The sequence below is a fragment of the Mustela erminea genome, chromosome 3 (assembly GCF_009829155.1).
Source record: "Mustela erminea isolate mMusErm1 chromosome 3, mMusErm1.Pri, whole genome shotgun sequence".
Lineage (NCBI taxonomy): Eukaryota > Metazoa > Chordata > Mammalia > Carnivora > Mustelidae > Mustela > Mustela erminea.
In genome coordinates, this window is record NC_045616.1 from 69127582 (window position 1) to 69144091 (window position 16510).

Sequence of the window (16510 nt, forward strand, 5' to 3'; positions counted from 1 at the left end):
TAGAATCCAGATGTTTACTGATCGAGACTGAGGTTTCAGGGCCTCGGTCAGTTATCTGTTTTCCTGCCTGCTCTGTACCTACTCCTCTTTTGGAGAAATTCCCGGTTGCTCTTGTCCAGCTTGATCTTGGACAAATTACTTAGCTTCTCTGTAAACTTGCTCCATATCTTCGCCTATAAAATGGACACAATTATGTTGTGAGGATTAAAGGAGATGATGCACACAAAGTGGTTAACGCAGATCTGGAGTGAGTATTAAATCATGGTCCTTCCCATTAGTTTGACCTGTCAGTAATTGACTTGCCTCATTCTGCTCGCTCCATGCCACTAGATACCACCCCCCCCAACAGTTTTTGCCTTGGCTGTGGGTGTGCTCCCCACTTTCTCAGCTCTTGGGAGTAATTAAATCTTAATATCCAGTGTTCTCTTGTTCCAGACACTGGCATTCCACTTGTTTCTAAACCTTGGTGATTTCCCAGCACCCAGGACCTCATATCACCTTCCTGTCTCCAAAGTAAGGGTAAAATCAGTTTGATTTCAAGTATCTTAAATAGTCTCCCCTTCCTTCACTCAGAAGCACAGTCCCTTTTCCAGGCATAACTGGCACAATCTGTGAAGGGAGACTTTGTGTGCCAAACAAAGAGAAGCCAGAGCCCAGACTTGGTCGAAAGTACCAGAGTCTAATTTGAGGACGATGTCCAATGTGAGCTCAAAGCAAATAATGGGATGAAAAGTGCTGTCCCTAAAATAATTTCACCACAAAATAAAATTCTGTGTCCTTTTCCCCCACCAAATTTAAAAGCTGTCCCTCAAAACTCACATTTCTCAGTGGCAGGAGGCTCCAAGTTTTTGATGATACCACAAACTAATACCTAGTTGCAGGTGATGGTTTTCAAACTACCCCCTCCGCATTTACTTTCTTGTGTGAGACTGCCAGGCTTAATCGTCCCAAAGTCACAGGTAAGAAAGCAGGCTCAGAGTAGACAAGCAGTTTCCCTGGGATCACAGAGATGGCCAAACAGCTCTGTATCATTTCTTATTTAGACTGGATTGGAGTCAGCAAATTCTTCTGGAAGGAGAGAGATAGTAAATATTTTAGGCTTTGCAACCACACATGGCTTCTGTTGCACATTTGTCTTTATCATATTTTTTACAACACTCTGAGAACACAAAAATCTTAGCTCACACACCATATTGATACACGTGGCAGGTTGGATTTGGCCTGCAGGCCAGTTTGTCAACTTCTGCACTAGAACGACTTTGTAGATGTATTATTTGCATTTTATTTTTTACCCTGTCCCATGAACCAGATAAAATTTTAAAATGATTTCAGATTTTACAACTAGCTTTTGTTTTTGTTTGGGAGAGGTGGTGTTTTTTCGTTTGTTCAATAGCAATTATAAGACACTAGATTCCTTTTTCATAGGTAATTCTCTTCCCAAGCGTACTAAAACTAAATGTAAAATTTATAGGCCTCTAAACTAACAGATCCTTCTGCCTAAAATAGCTAAATAATTTGACTATATTTCTCGAAGAGTAAAACACGTCAGTCCAACCCCTTCGATTTAAAAACATCTTAGGTAGTCTAAACTTCCAAAGATTTTAATAGTTTTATTTCCAAAACTTTCTGGTTATAAAAGGGAGAGAGAATCGGGCTTCTGAGCTTAACTACTTGTCAGCATCCGAACTTAACCAGTGAGCCTTTCTCTGAAAAATTCATCAACCCGTATGAATAGCATACAGAGAAGTCAAACGAATATAAAGAATCAGATTCTTTCATCAACGCCCACTTGTCTGACTATTTAGTCCCCATAACTTTTTTAAGGGTTAAAGATCACTTTCCATGTTGACTCAGAAAAAAGCAAACAGGAAATCAATACCATGTTAATAAATACAAGGGTCACCCTGGGTCAAAACAAGTCATTCTTCAAATGTTATTGGCCTTAATCTGTTATGGGAATTGTTCTCCTTATATCCTAGAGTTATAGGAAATGTGGGGTTTCAGTAAACCAGATGCTAAGATGACTTTCTTCATAATCTATTCCATATGCTAATTGTTTCACAAACCCACTCGTTTCTCAACCAGGTGGGTCAGATTGTTTCTGGCACAGCACTGATGAAAAGCATATCCCATATGTTACACATTACACAATTGGCATCTACACAAGAGTCAAGGTCCATCCCTCCTTTCCTCCCACCCGCCACCTTCCTTTAGAAAATTAAGGACTGGCAATGGCCAGAAGCTGGATACTGTACATGCTCCATCAGTTCCCTAAGGAGCATTTCTAAAAACTGGGCCCCAAGTTGCAGTCCCTGTTTGCCTGCTGTTCTGTCCAGTCACCTGCTTCACCTCCATGGGCTGCAGGGTCACCCTTCCACCTCTTTTACATCTTTGTACATTTCTTTGGTATCTTCCCCACATCCCCTTAAATAAAAGAATAATAGTACCAACTTCCAGTTACCACATAAAAATATGTCATGGGGATATAATGTACAGCTTGGTGATTATAGTCAATACCATGGTACTCCATATTTGAAATTTCCTAAGAGTATATCTGAAAAATTCTCACCACAAGAACAAAATTGTGACCATACATGGGGATGGATGTAAACTAGACTTACTGGGGTGATCGTTTTGCCATAGATACAAATATGGAATCATGTTGTACACCTGAAGCTAATATGATATTACATGTCAATTATACTGTTAAGAAATTTTTTTAAACCTGGTTTTTTAAAGAGATTTTATTTATTTATTTGATAGAGACCACAAGTAGGCAAAGCAACAGGCAAAGAGAGGGGGGGAAGCAGGCTTCCTGCTGAGGGGCTCGATCTCAGGACCCTGAGATCATGACGTGAGTCAAAGGCAGAGGCTTAACCCACTGAGCCACCCAGGTGCCCCAACACTGTAAGATATTTTTTTTTAAAAAAAAAGAAAAAGATTATACCTTGGCTATTTCTATATTTTTAATTTGAATCAGTCATATACTTCCATTCAATAACAACAACCAGATTCCATATTTAAAAGAAATATATAGCTTACCCATAACCCATATTTAAGAGAAAATATATAATCCATACAGAAATTATCATCTAAATATTTGTTATTCCTACTGCTGAATCCTTTTTTGGTCACCAGTTATGGTCTAAGTTATAAGAAGCTCTTCTCCAATAATTTCACTGTCTAGGTAAGTAAAAAACACCTATCAGAGAAACCAGTGGTTCTCAAAGCTTTATGTGCACAAGAATCAGGAGAAGAACTGGTCAAAGATAGAGATCACCAAACCCCATATCTGATTTAAAATGTTTGAGGTATCTTTAGGGTAAATACCCAATAGTGCAATTGCTGGGTCATAGGGCAGTTCTATTTTCAACATTTTGAGGAACCTCCATGCTGGAAAAAAAAAAAAAAAAAATGTTTGAGGTAAAGCCTGGAAATGTGAATTTCAGCAAGCTCCCCCAGTAAGCCTGGCGCAAGCCATCTACTGTACAGGTATACAATCTAACAGGTTACAACCCTTTGAGAAACACTTTAAAAATCTTTGGGTCAAAGTTGGGCTGAGATTGTTTAATGATGCCACAAGATGAGAGTAACACAATAATTATCAATTTGTAAAGTTATAGGTTTTATATGTCAGTGTATGAGTCAGGGTTCTCCAAAGAAAAAGAACTGGTAGAATGTACATATATAGAGAGATTTATTTCAAGGAATTGGCTCATGAAATTATGGAGGTATGGCAAATCCACAATCAGATGGAAGAGTCTGGCAGCTGGGGACTCAAGAAGGAACTGCAGTCTGAGTCCAGAGACAGCCTCCTATAGAACTGGGAAGAGCCAATGTAGCATATAAAGTTTGAAGGTAGTCTGTTGGAGAATTCTCTCTAGGTCAGGGAAAGTCATCTTGTCTTCTATTCAAGTCTTCAACTGATTGGATAAGGCTCACCCACATTAAAGAGTACAATAAGGTTTACTCCAAGTCTACCAATTTAAATGTAAATCTTATTCAAAAACACCCTCACAGAAACATCCAGAATCATGTTCGACCAACTATCTGGGCACTGAGGTCCAGTCAAGTTGATATATAAAATTAACCCTCACAGTCAGGATATCCAGTAGAGGGGGTTAAGTTCTGGGAGTCATGGGTCATATACCTCTCCATCTCTATTTCCCTAATTATCTGATTCATCAGTTTTCCAGCCTTAGCGCCATCTTTAGGATATAACTTCTAAAGTAAAATTCCCACCTGTAATAGGCAAAATAATGATACACAATTTTTAAGTGTTGTTGGGCTGATCATACTCTCCCCTGTCCGTACCCCAAATTACCTGGAGAATAGTAGCTAACATTTCCAAATAACTCACTGTGACTAAGAATACCCTCAGTTAACTTCTTCATTTAGGAATCAAAGCCTTCAAATTCTTTAGCACCAGGCTCTAATTAATTGGATAAGATAATTACAAAGAAAAAGAGTATAATAAGCTTTAAAAATGGGTATGAGGCTTTCTCATCACTTCATTATTTTATTTTTTTAGCTAAAAGTAGATGATGTTGTATTTAGCAAATTGATCAAGAAAATCCCTTTGCTGGCAAATAATGAAATGTATAGGTTGTAAGCAAGGATTCAGGAACTGGTTTTACTTTCTCTGCCATTCATTCATTTAATCATTGCTTAACTTGTGTTAAGCTACAACACTGCTCCATGTTTTGACATGCTGGGTATACTGACATGGGTAAGACAGTCTCTGCCCTCAAGTGTGTCAGTATAATGAGAAACAAACATACATAGAGCAAAAATCATCCTAACTATTTACTGTCTACTATATGATAGTGATCAGGCTGTATATGCTTTTCTTCTAGGCCTCACAAACTTTCTGAAGGATAATTAATCCCACTTTTCCTTGAGAACACTGAGCCAAAGAGTGGTTCAGTAACTTGCCTAAGATCTCAGAGCCAGTTTCTAAAAGTGAGCCTTCAATCTACTACTATAGATTTCTGACTCTAAAATCTACATTCTCATTCTACTACTATCAAGCAAAAGAAGCCCATTAATTGTGCCATAGTCCACATGGCATGAAGAAAGAAACACAAGGATAATTGATTTGGAGAACTTGACATTTAAATTGGCCCAAATAAGCAAAAACTTGCCACACTGAAATAAGAGGATTCTAAATATACTTAACAGCATGAAAACCAGTATGTAAAATCAAAATGCCTGTTTTTCAGCATCCAGAAGAAGACTGCTAGATCTGAAGACAGGAACATAAAGAAGAATTCAGAGATGATGCTCAGAATGTATAAAGCCTTGAATATAGACTTTTCCCTACAGGTATGGGGTATTTTAAATTAAGAGTCTGCCATCACAATGTGGATGGCATCCTGTTATAATGATACCATAGTCTGAATAGCTAGGATTCAAATACAGTTACTATTCAACTGAATTATTAACACTTTTTCCATTCATTCAGCAGTTACAAGGGAATCGAAAGTTCCTATTTTTAAAAATAGAACAATGTTAAAATCAACCTGTTCTTGAGTAATATGATAGTTCAAAATTTTAAAATATCAGGCTATCATAAAATGTTTAAAATGATACTTTATTTTTTTATATTTTAGATTTTATTTATTTGACAGAGATCACAAGCAGGCAGAGAAGCAGGCAGAGGGAGAGGAGGAAGAAGGCTCCCTGTTGAGCAGAGAGCCCAATGCGGGGCTCGATCCCAGGGCCTTGGGATCATGACCTGAGCCGAAGGCAGAGACTTTAACCCGCTGAGCCACTCAGGTGCCCCGTAAAATGATACGTGTTTTAAAGGAGAAAAAAAAATCTATTAAAAGGAAGAGAAGTTCATATTTATTTAATAAAATATTTTTGTATTTCTAATAAAGCATTTTGTGTATATTTTGTTATTGTAAGCTACAAATAAGTTGAACAAAGGTAAATATTTTGTCAGAACTTCCTTCCTCACACTCAGAGGACTCCCCATCATATCTGTCATCTCAGCTCTCAACAATGTTGCTGACAATTCCCTCACAAACAAAAATGAGAAACAGAAAAATGAAAACCAGCAATTAAAACAAAGTACTTCAACTTTTTCTGCAGAGCTTTGATTTATCTGCGGATCCTAGTTATAAATGCCACACATATTCCAAACAATGGGTTCACACCATTCAAGGTATGTCTATTAATGAATTGACATTATATTTGGTTTGCAATTTAATAATGTGCATTATGGAAGTTCATGCTTTAAGAGCACACTCTTCTAGCACACTGTAAAGTACTTTTAAAGCGAGGCTTAAAATAACTATCTGTATATAATTCAAAAGCTTAGTTACTTCTCTTTAATCTTAAAGTCTTTAAGGTAAGGAACCATTAGTTCTTTCCTGCCATTTATTTAATCAAGATTCAAAATATTCACTTTTGGAGGGTAGAGCTCAACAGAATTCATTTATAGGTACACACTTTGTTCTCAGCTTCCTTCTGACCGTAAAAATCTACCAAATGATCGCTGTATGTTTCCTTAACTGATTGTCAGAGGAAGCATGGGTCTTTGATATTCCCTTTTAAAAGATACTTTCATACACTAAAACTTTAATTTTTTAAGTCAATGTCCATCAATTTGGGTTCCAAGGACTTCCAAGTGAATACTGAGGAATTTTCTTTTGCTTTTTTTTTTAATAAAAAAGGAGAGAAAGTTTATTTTTTAAAATAAATTTACTTCTGAAATTTCATTAAATTTGCTTTAATTTAAAGGAGGCTCAATATTTTCCAAGCTAGACAAACACTGTTTTCCAAAGGTGTTATCTGGCTAGTTTAACGAACCAAACATCCTTATTATTTTCGAGGCAATAAAGAGAGAAATGCATGTTTTCTGCAAATATTCCAATTTTCTTGGTATTTACACATACATCTTATTTTTCCCTTAAGATTTATTTATTTATTTATTTGACAGACAGAGGTCACAAGTAGGCAGAGAGGCAAGCAGAGAGAGGAGGAAGCAGGCTCTCCACTGAGAGGAGAGCCAGATACGGGGCTCGATCCCAGAACTCTGGGATCATGACCTGAGCCAAAGGGTTAAAGGCAGAGGCTTTAACCCACTGGGCCACCCAGACGCCCCTACATGCACATCTTAATAATGGAATTTCTGTGGAGTCTGGAGGAGGATATCCAAATGCCAATACAAACAAATATGATCAGAGCCTACATAGTTTCAGGAAGCCCTGACTACTGAAGAAGTTACTCCATACCAGAGCATTTGGTTGGAGAAATTATACAAAAAAATTCTATAACAAGCCAAAACCATGATGACACTCTCTAAGATAAAGTCTAAGTTCTTCACTTCTCCCTAAATTCTGCTGCATACTTTAGCCATCACCTGGGATTTCAAGACCCACTTGTTTTGTTCAGTCAAGCATTTGACATCACTGGATATTAACGAATAAATGGCAAGCATGGGCACCCACACACATACACACAGAACAGCAGGTTTAGAAACCAGGTGTAATTTAAAGTAAGTATTTAGAGCTCTATTTTAATATACAAGTCAAATCAGTGAAAGTTATTTGCTCAATCAGATTCTTTTTTTTTTTTTTTTTTTCATATAATGTTACAGAAGCTTGCCAATGCTAAGGGCTCCTTTCCTCCAAGATTTCGCTCTGTCCAAACCTTCATTCTTCATTCTATGTGTTTCCCATTCCCTCTGGCATACGGTAAGCTTCTTATTACATAATCATCATAAACGTTTATGGACCTCTCAAATTTCTGTGTGATTTTGTTCATGTGTACATTCTTTTCTCTTCCAAAATGCTAAGAGACTCCGTTTGGTCTCCTGAAAGCCTGAATCAATTCTTGGATTAAGTCAGATAAAATTGCCAGTTCCAAATGTTGCCTAGAGCTCCAGAACACATTTGTGCTTGTGGAAAGTGTCCTGGTGTTACTGGTCAGACTCGCTTTGGGTGTTGGCTTGGTTCCTTGCATAGCAACTTGGGAAAAGTCTATACTTGTTAGAAGGGAAAAAAATCCTTTTCAGAAGAACCTATTCTTCAAAAAGTGAAGAGTTTTATTTATATTCTGAGAAAGGGTGATTAGTTTAACTGTTGTGAACCAAATGTACAAAGGGTACAAAGTGTAAAACCAAAACATTTGTCCACCTAAATCATTGAGCATCTGTGCTCTGTGATGAGGATAAACAGACAAAATGAGTGTATTCTCTCCCCTCTACGTGCTAAAATCTACTGGAAGAGACAGCTATATAAATAGGTAATTAGAGTACTATATAATACATGCTACAAAGGTATGTGAATACAGTGACGTGGAACCCAAAGGAGGAGAGGATTTTTGTTTGTGTTTCTGTCATTTTTCCCTTTAGCTGGCATCTCTTTCCAGAAGACTCCTGAGACACAGGCAAAAGAAAGAAGTCTGAATATGCATCTGGAGGCATCAAACAGGGATGAGGGCTTCTCTGTATTGGGATTAAATAAGGTGCTGATTATGTAAGTGTCATTACCTGCCTGTATTGAGCTTTGACTATTTCTAGCACATTGCTAAGAACTGAGGCTTCTCAGAGGCACTGCCAAGGAAACTGTTGGAGGTTGCCAGTCATTTTAGAGAAATGCCATAGAACGCTGCATGCCAGATGGCTACTGATGAAAGTGATGAAGGTTCATGCTTGGAAATGAAGTCCAATTCCATATTTGGTCCTTCTTTCCTTCTCTTTTGAATGCATAAGAGAGTACAAACTCAGCCTTATTCTTCTTCTGTCACAAAATCCCCATTGTCCTTTCTCCACTTGATAAGGTCCTGGAGAGATGGAATCAAGTTAAATCCTCTTTATCCCAAAGCCTCAGAGGTCTCAGAGTCCTATCTCTCACTGAGTCAGGCCTTTTCTCTTTTATCTCCTCTTATTCATGATTGCCAGAAACAACAGTCAATGGAACCCACTCAGGGTCACCCTGCCAGCAACTCAAGTTTCTGTGAGTTAAGTTTTTCCCATCTCAACATCTCATGGGGGGCGGGGAAGGGAGAAAAGAAAGAAATGTCCTGCTGAAAATGTTTTATAATGGTCCCGCTTTGTAGAAGTTCACCTGGTCTCTGTGGAAGGCCTTCCCTACAACCACACCCACCTACTACTTTTTCTTTCTCGGACTAGTGTATAATATTAGGAGTAATTGCTTCTCCCTCACTCCTAATATCCTATGTGGAGGGGGCCCAGTGGGACAGAAATCCTGGTCTATCTCCCCTTCTCTTACGCCACCTCAGGAAAGTGAAGTGGTAATGAGAAAAATAAACCAAGCCTTCTTCTCCCAGCATCTTGCTTCTTTCACGCTAGGAGCTAACTCACCTCTGTTCCTCCATGCTGGTGCCTGGTCAGGTGAGCTTGCTTAGTCTAGGCTAGACATCAGCTAGTCATCTTGCCTAGAATCATACAACCATCACCCAAACTAAGGTTTTCACATAGTAAAGCTGACATATTGCTACTCTGTTTGCTGTTAGGTCCCTTCAAAGAACCCTGACAAATGAGAAGTAGTGATAGGAACTCCAACAAAAAATAGCCTTCACTCTTTCTGAGTAGATTTTTTTTTTTAAGATTTTATTTATTTATTTGACAGATCACAAGTAGGGAGAGAGGCAGGCAGAGAGAGAGGGAAGCAGGCACCCTGATGAGCAGAGAGCCCAATGCGGGGCTCGATCCCAGGACCCTGGGATCATGACCTGAGCCGAAGGCAGAGGCCCCAACCCACTGAGCCACCCAGGCGCCCCAGTGAGTAGATTTTTATTGGACAGAAAGCATTATGTCACTTTCTGTTCTTTCCTCCTGAGGTGTAGGAGGCCCTGCTAGGAGAAAGGGAAATAGCAGCAGATCTCTTAATCCACCCTGAGGGTGACAAGAAAGCCCTGAGATGGAGCAGAACAAGTTATGAAAACTCTACTTTTTGATGGCTTTAACTTGATTCTTGTCCTTTACACTAGGTAAAAAAGCATTCTGACATTAGGACATTTGGGCTCATAACTGTCTTGGGTCTCCTCCTTCCTTCCATCTATGATATTCCCATAAATACATCTCCAAAAATCCTTCCTAAAGCTTTCCATGAAGTGGGCTCTGGTCTGTGATAGCCAGACTGATGTTACCCTCTACTTCTCCACTGTATTTTGTCTAAAGGCATTTGAATGAATCAATAAATAAATGAGTAATGATAAAAGAAATGGAATGTCTTTTGCTTGCACATCTATAAAAGAGAGATGAGAACCTCTCTGATATTCTTCAGGGTTACTATCCTGCCCCACTGAAATGTCTCAGGGACAGCTGGAGCCCAGAAGCTCCTCATTCAGTAACCTAATAAAAAGTGTGAGGAACATGCAGCTTGATTTTCATCACACTGGACTCTGCTCTGCAATGCCTTGGACGCTGGGGTTAGCATAAGATCTGTAATATGTAGGCTTGGACTTCGAATATTTTCACTGGGGCCAGATAGCTAGACTGCCCAGCCTGACACCAGGTCTCTACCGGCACAGGATGGTGAGGGAGAGGGCAGCATTCCAGGCAATTTGGAGGAACAGAGACTGAGCTTGGCTAGAAAAGACCTGAGAAAAGCAATTTTGATCCCTGGATAATCGCCCCCGTTGCTTGCAAAGCATGCCAGTAGAAACCTGTCCCAGGGGTTTCCAAGCTTAGAAAGTAAAATGATTGAAACTCAATCCAGAATAAGGGTATTGAGGCAATTAAGCAGGGGAACAAGTGGGGCCTTTGCCTGGAGCAACTTCTGTCCCATCAATTGAGAGAATTTACTTGCCCTCAAAGGAAGGTTATTTTAGCACCTGGCACCAGAATTCTCAATATATGAGCTTTGCAGTCTCCTTTGATCTGCAGTTACTAGTTCCTGGATTATCAGGCAGTAACTAAAGGAAAGAACATGTTCTCTAGCTGTACTTGGCCCATGGGCTGTGATCAGCAATGAGGGTTGTAGCTGCCACATAGTTAGTTTACTTCATGTATAGGCTTACTCACTGGGGTTCCCTTCTAGAGATTGAACTGAAAGACTTTAGTCACCCCTAAGGTCAAACTACATATACCTATGCTGCGGATTACCTTTAGTTGCCACATCTTTCATCTCCTAGCCCCAGTGATAAAATGCCACCCAAAGAGACCCAAGGTAAATTTTTTGTTTTGTTTTTCTAGAGGGGGAGACTTTGGGTTCAGGCAGTCCTAGATTCAAATCTCAGTTGTGTGACTCAGAGAAGTCATTTCATTTCTCAATTTTCTCATCTAAATAAAGGGAAATAATAAGATATAACCACAAAAACAAACAAACAAAAAGACATAATCACAAAGATTTGTTATAAGGACTAGTGAAACATCTTATGTCAAGGACTAAAACAGCTTACCATATGACTAGCATATAGTAAGTGCAGAAAAACGATCACTCTCTTCCCCAACTTCTCCTTCAAGCAGGGCTTGGAGAGTTATTCTAGACTAATGGTTCCATTCTGGTTGTGTGCTAATGAGAGCCAAGTGTTTAACTGCAGGAATTTTGTGAACCAGTTGATGTGATGTTGGGAGTTTAACAATGGCCACAGTGAGTGTATTCATCTTCCAGAAATCAGCAGACACTGTAAATCAGGCAGGCCTTCCATCCAGCCAGCCAGATATCTGCTTTATTGGCATACCACCAGTGGTTCTCAAGGTATGATCCTACAACACCAGCAACTACAATGCCTGGAATCTCTTAGATATGCAAATTAACCCAGTCAGAGCCCAGCCCTGATAAATCACAAACTCTGAAGGCAGGGCCCAGAAATGTACTTTACCAAGCCCTTCCAGTGATAGATGTATGTGGCATGTTAAATGACCTGCAGGGAGGGTAGTGTGGCTGGAGTAAAGTAAACCAGAGGGGGACAGACAAAAGGCAATGGGGCAGTGGTGGTTAGGGCTGCAGAACACTTCGAAGAGTTTGACTTGTGTTCCAAGTGACAAGGAAATAACCAGAGGGTTCTAAGCAGAAGAACGTATCTTTTAAATCCCATTTTAAGGGACCACTGTGATTGCTATGTCGAGAGCAGATAGTAGGCACCAGGGAGGTAAGAGAAGGCAGAAGCTTGGACCAGGAAGACAGAAACATATATGTTAAGAAGCAGTTGGCTTCCAGATATATTTTGAAGATACAGCAGTAGGCTTTGTTGTTGATTGTTTACAGGTAGAGAATGAGGGAAAGAGAAGAGTCAAGAATGACTCAAAGTTCCTCAGCATGAGCCACCAGAAAAACAGATTTTCACTGAGATACAGAAAGAATGGGCTGATGAAAGGCAGCAAGTTGGAGATTAGGAGATCAGTCCATTTTGGACATGATGAGTTTGGAAGTCTATGAGACATCAAGAGGAAATGTCAAGGAAGACATTAGAACTGACCCTGGACTTTGAGGGAGGAGCTGGGCTGAGAACTTAGCTTTGGAAGTCATCAGCTTCCAGATGGTACCTGCTGAGTTGGTATAAGATAATGAAAGCAGATGGAAGAAGTGGGTCCTTACTCTAGAAAGGGTAGAGTCTGGACTGTGGGAAGAAACCAGCAAAGGAAACAAAGAAAGAATAATTAATGAACATTATTAGTGCAATACAAATTATGGAAGCCTTCAGAAGGCTGAAATAACATACTGCAAGTAGGTATCCAACTTCAGTTCATGTTTCCCGGGATCGCTTATGTCCTTTCTTAATCATCAGTGAGTAACAGTCTTCACTCACAGCCTTCTAAATAGAGGCAGCATTCAGTTACATATGAAGTGGGACCCACTAAGCCAGTCTGCACTTCCTTCATCCTCTAAGATCCTACAGCACTTGCTTCTTCCTAGGGAGTACAAGACTTGTTACCACAAGCTAACCACAGCCAGTAGCCAGCTCAGCAGACCCATCTGAAACTACACCTGTGTTTGTGAATGTTTTTGCTTTATCAAAAGGAACATGTAATTATCTTAAAAATATAATTCTCCATCTTTGAAATATGTTGGAACAGTCAAACCTTCTTAAGCCCACAGTGCTTTCACAAGGACAGTTTAATCAATTACCGTTTTAAGCTTTTAAAAGTCTCTGACTCATTTGAGCAAGTTGAGAAAAAAGACAAAACATCAGTATCTTGCTGGAAAAATATTGTGGGTTATTGGCGCTGAAACAAAAATAACACTTAAATAAAGGCACTGTGCTCCCCAAATCAAGTGTATGCCCCATCTTTTTCTTAAGAAATCTTCTTTGCACTGGGGACTTTATGAGTCGTAAATGCTTGCAACCTGCATGATGTGGCCTTGGACAGGTTCTTTTCTCTGATCATTCGTTCCTTCCCGGGGAAAATGAGGATAATAATACTTACACAATAATGTGTGAGTGGGAGGCACCCAACACAATGCTGGATACTCAAAACTCCTTTTCCACTGCCCTAGAAACAAACATGGTCCCAAGTAGTTGAAATGACCACTTCACAACTGAAAGAACAGTGGTTAACAGTATAAGGCGAGAGAACATATAGTTGGGAGCACTTTTGCCCAAGCAGAGTATTCTGACTCAGTTGTTGATTTGTAGAGACTATTAGGGACACAACCTTATCAAAACATCTATGAAAAAATGTAAAATGACTTTTTTAAAGAAAATTACAAAGTAAGGCACAAAGCAGGTATCACTGGCTTTCTATTCCATCATGACCTTCACCTTGACTCTGAAGTTCTTCCTTAAGAGATGGATTAATAATATCTATTTCCCACATTATTTCAGTTTTTCTAAATGGAAAACTTAGTACTTATTTTTATAACCTAATGCAAACACACAGCTCAAAAGGCATTGTACATTTGTCCAAACCCATATGAATGCTCAATACCAAGCATGAACTCTAAGTAAACTACGGACTTTGGGTATAATGAGGTATCAGTGTTCATCAGTTCTAACACTTGCACCACACTGGTGGGAGATGTTGATAATGGCTGTATAGGTGTGAGGCAGGGGATGTATAAGAAATCTCTGTACCTTCCTCTCAATTTTGCTGTGAACCTAAAACAGAGCTTAAAAAAAAATTCCACTTAAAACTCTAAAAGCAAGACATATTATACCTTAAAAACAAATTTAAAAAAAAAAATCATCTTAAAGTAACATGTACCCATCTTTGTGGTCTATACGAGGCTCAGTGATACAAGGAAAGAGTTCTCAAATACAGAGGCAGACTTAAGGCAACAGTCTTGCTCAAGTTAGAAAACCAATGGAATAGCCTCCCCAGGCATGTGGGTCAGAAGAAGAGGTGACTGAGGCTCCCCTCCCCAGATAAGACTTGGTATATGAATCACGTTAAATGCAATTTCTCCAAGTAGTTAATTCCCCCACATGTTGGGCTTCCCCAAGGGAAAACTTCCATCTTACTTTACACTGGCTCCTTCTAGAGACTTCATTAAAAATGAATAAATAACCTAGCAAACAACGAGCAATAGAGCAATTGTGGTCACTGTTTTCTGCGATAGCATATGTGAGGCAATCCGTACTTCAACAAGTCTGAGGGAAATTCAGAGTTGTTTCTTGAACACTCTTTCCTGAAGTTCTCCCACATCACAGCTTCTTCTGGAGTCCGTTCTGCTTTACTGAAAGGTCCTACTGTTTCCCCAATGCCCTCCTCTGCCTCCACTTACCTCTAAAATGTGAAGGCTCCTCTGCTTTTCTTATGCTACTCATGTTCACTCTCAGATTCCCTTTCTAGACACACACACAACAAAGAGGCAACTGGGTATCCCATCTGTGCTGGGGTTGCAGGAGATCGTGTTGGACCCAAGGAGGGGAAAGATCTGGTTTGAAATGTGAGCAATGTAGTCACCTGATGGGCAGTTTTAATTTTCCTTGGCATCTTGTGTTCTTCTTACCAGCCCAATTTCTCTTTTGGCATGTAATCATCTCTTGAGAATTCTAGGATTCACTTTTTTGCTAGGTCATCTATTAGCTATGGTGAAGGGATCCTATGGGAATCAAAATGATACTGCAGCCCCATGACTGTGATAAGTCATATATGCAGATGTTTTCAACACCAAAATGGCCTTAGACCCTCTGTGCCCTGGGAGGACATCACCAGAGTTGAACAGGAGACCTTTGACTGAATTACCAGACAAAGAAAATTAAGAGCCAATGTTTCCTGTTGCTCTGACTTCAGTTACCATTTATATGCTGAGGAATTCTCAGATCTCTATCTCGGCACAGTATTTCTCACAAGCTTACAACCTTGTATCTCCACCTGAGTATCCCCTATGGAACTAAAAACATCAAAAATCACATTATTCATCTTCCAATTTCAAACCTACTTCTCCTTGTTGTTGTTGTTGTTGTTGTTGTTGTTTTCCACAATTTTGGGGGCCCCACCATTTATCTAGTTATCCAAGCTAGAAACCTTTTACCCTTCTCCCCCACTCCTGCCATTCCCCAAATCCAATCAGAAATCTTAAGAAATTGTGCAATCCAAATATTCTGAGGATCCATCATATCGCTCCATCAGTAAGTCAAAGAATCATGAAGTTCTATAAGCTGCCCTGATCTGGCCCCAGCCTTGCCCTAGTGATTAAACCCAGGATACATAGGACCTGATGGTCTTCTTCAAGAGACACATCACTCTTCTGACTGCACACATTTCTTCCCTGCCAGTAATTAGTTTTTACCCCTGTAGTCACCTGATGGGCAGTTTTAATTTTCCTTGGCATCTTGTGTTCTTCTTACCAGCCCAATTTCTCTTTTGGCATGTAATCATCTCTTGAGAATTCTAGGATTCACTTTTTTGCTAGGTCATCTATTAGGGATCCTAATGGGAATCAAAATGATACTGCAGCCCCATGACTGTGATAAGTCATATATGCAGATGTTTTCAACACCAAAATGGCCTTAGACCCTCTGTGCCCTGGGAGGACATCACCAGAGAATAAATATGCATATAAACTAGGGCAAACACTGGAAAAGGTTATTTAGCATTTCCTAATGCTATTAAGGAAGGACCTAGGAGTCCAGTTTCTATTTAAGTTCTCTGAAGAAAAAAGATGTGGAATTTGGGGATAAACAGGGGTTGGAAGAATAGGAGGTCATGGCATAAATATATCTCTATCTCAATCAAAAGAAAGAAAATTAGGAAAGAATTGTCAATTCCACTGAAGCTAAGACATCATTTCATGAATTATTCTATTAGCAATAATCGTGCCTCGGATAAACCTCATTGGCTGTGATACTGCCACTGTGCAAAGCTTGTTCTAAAGATGTTTGATGAGAATCTACTCTGGCTAGGTAGTAGGAAAGATTGATAGAGCTGTTTGATGATTGCTGTTGCCAGAAGGTCTATAGCACAGAGGTAGCTGAAAATAAGGAAACAGACATTGTTATTAGAACTGAAATGAGTGGGGTGGGGTGTGTGGGAAGGAGGTTATATGCAGACAGATGACAGGGATAGAGAACCAGATTTGGGAGAGAACAAAGAAAATCTTGCTAAAGGAAATGATATCTAAGTTGAAACCAGAAAGTGAATAAGAGT

The 16510-nt window shown here is 39.5% G+C and overlaps 1 non-coding gene across 1 annotated transcript; it reads right to left on the bottom strand.

Moving 5' to 3' along the window:
- Positions 1–16082: 16082 nt before the first annotated feature.
- LOC116587340 lies at positions 16083–16228 on the bottom strand. Its single transcript, XR_004284373.1, has one exon. It is a non-coding gene; the product is annotated as a U4 spliceosomal RNA (small nuclear RNA).
- Positions 16229–16510: the final 282 nt, after the last annotated feature.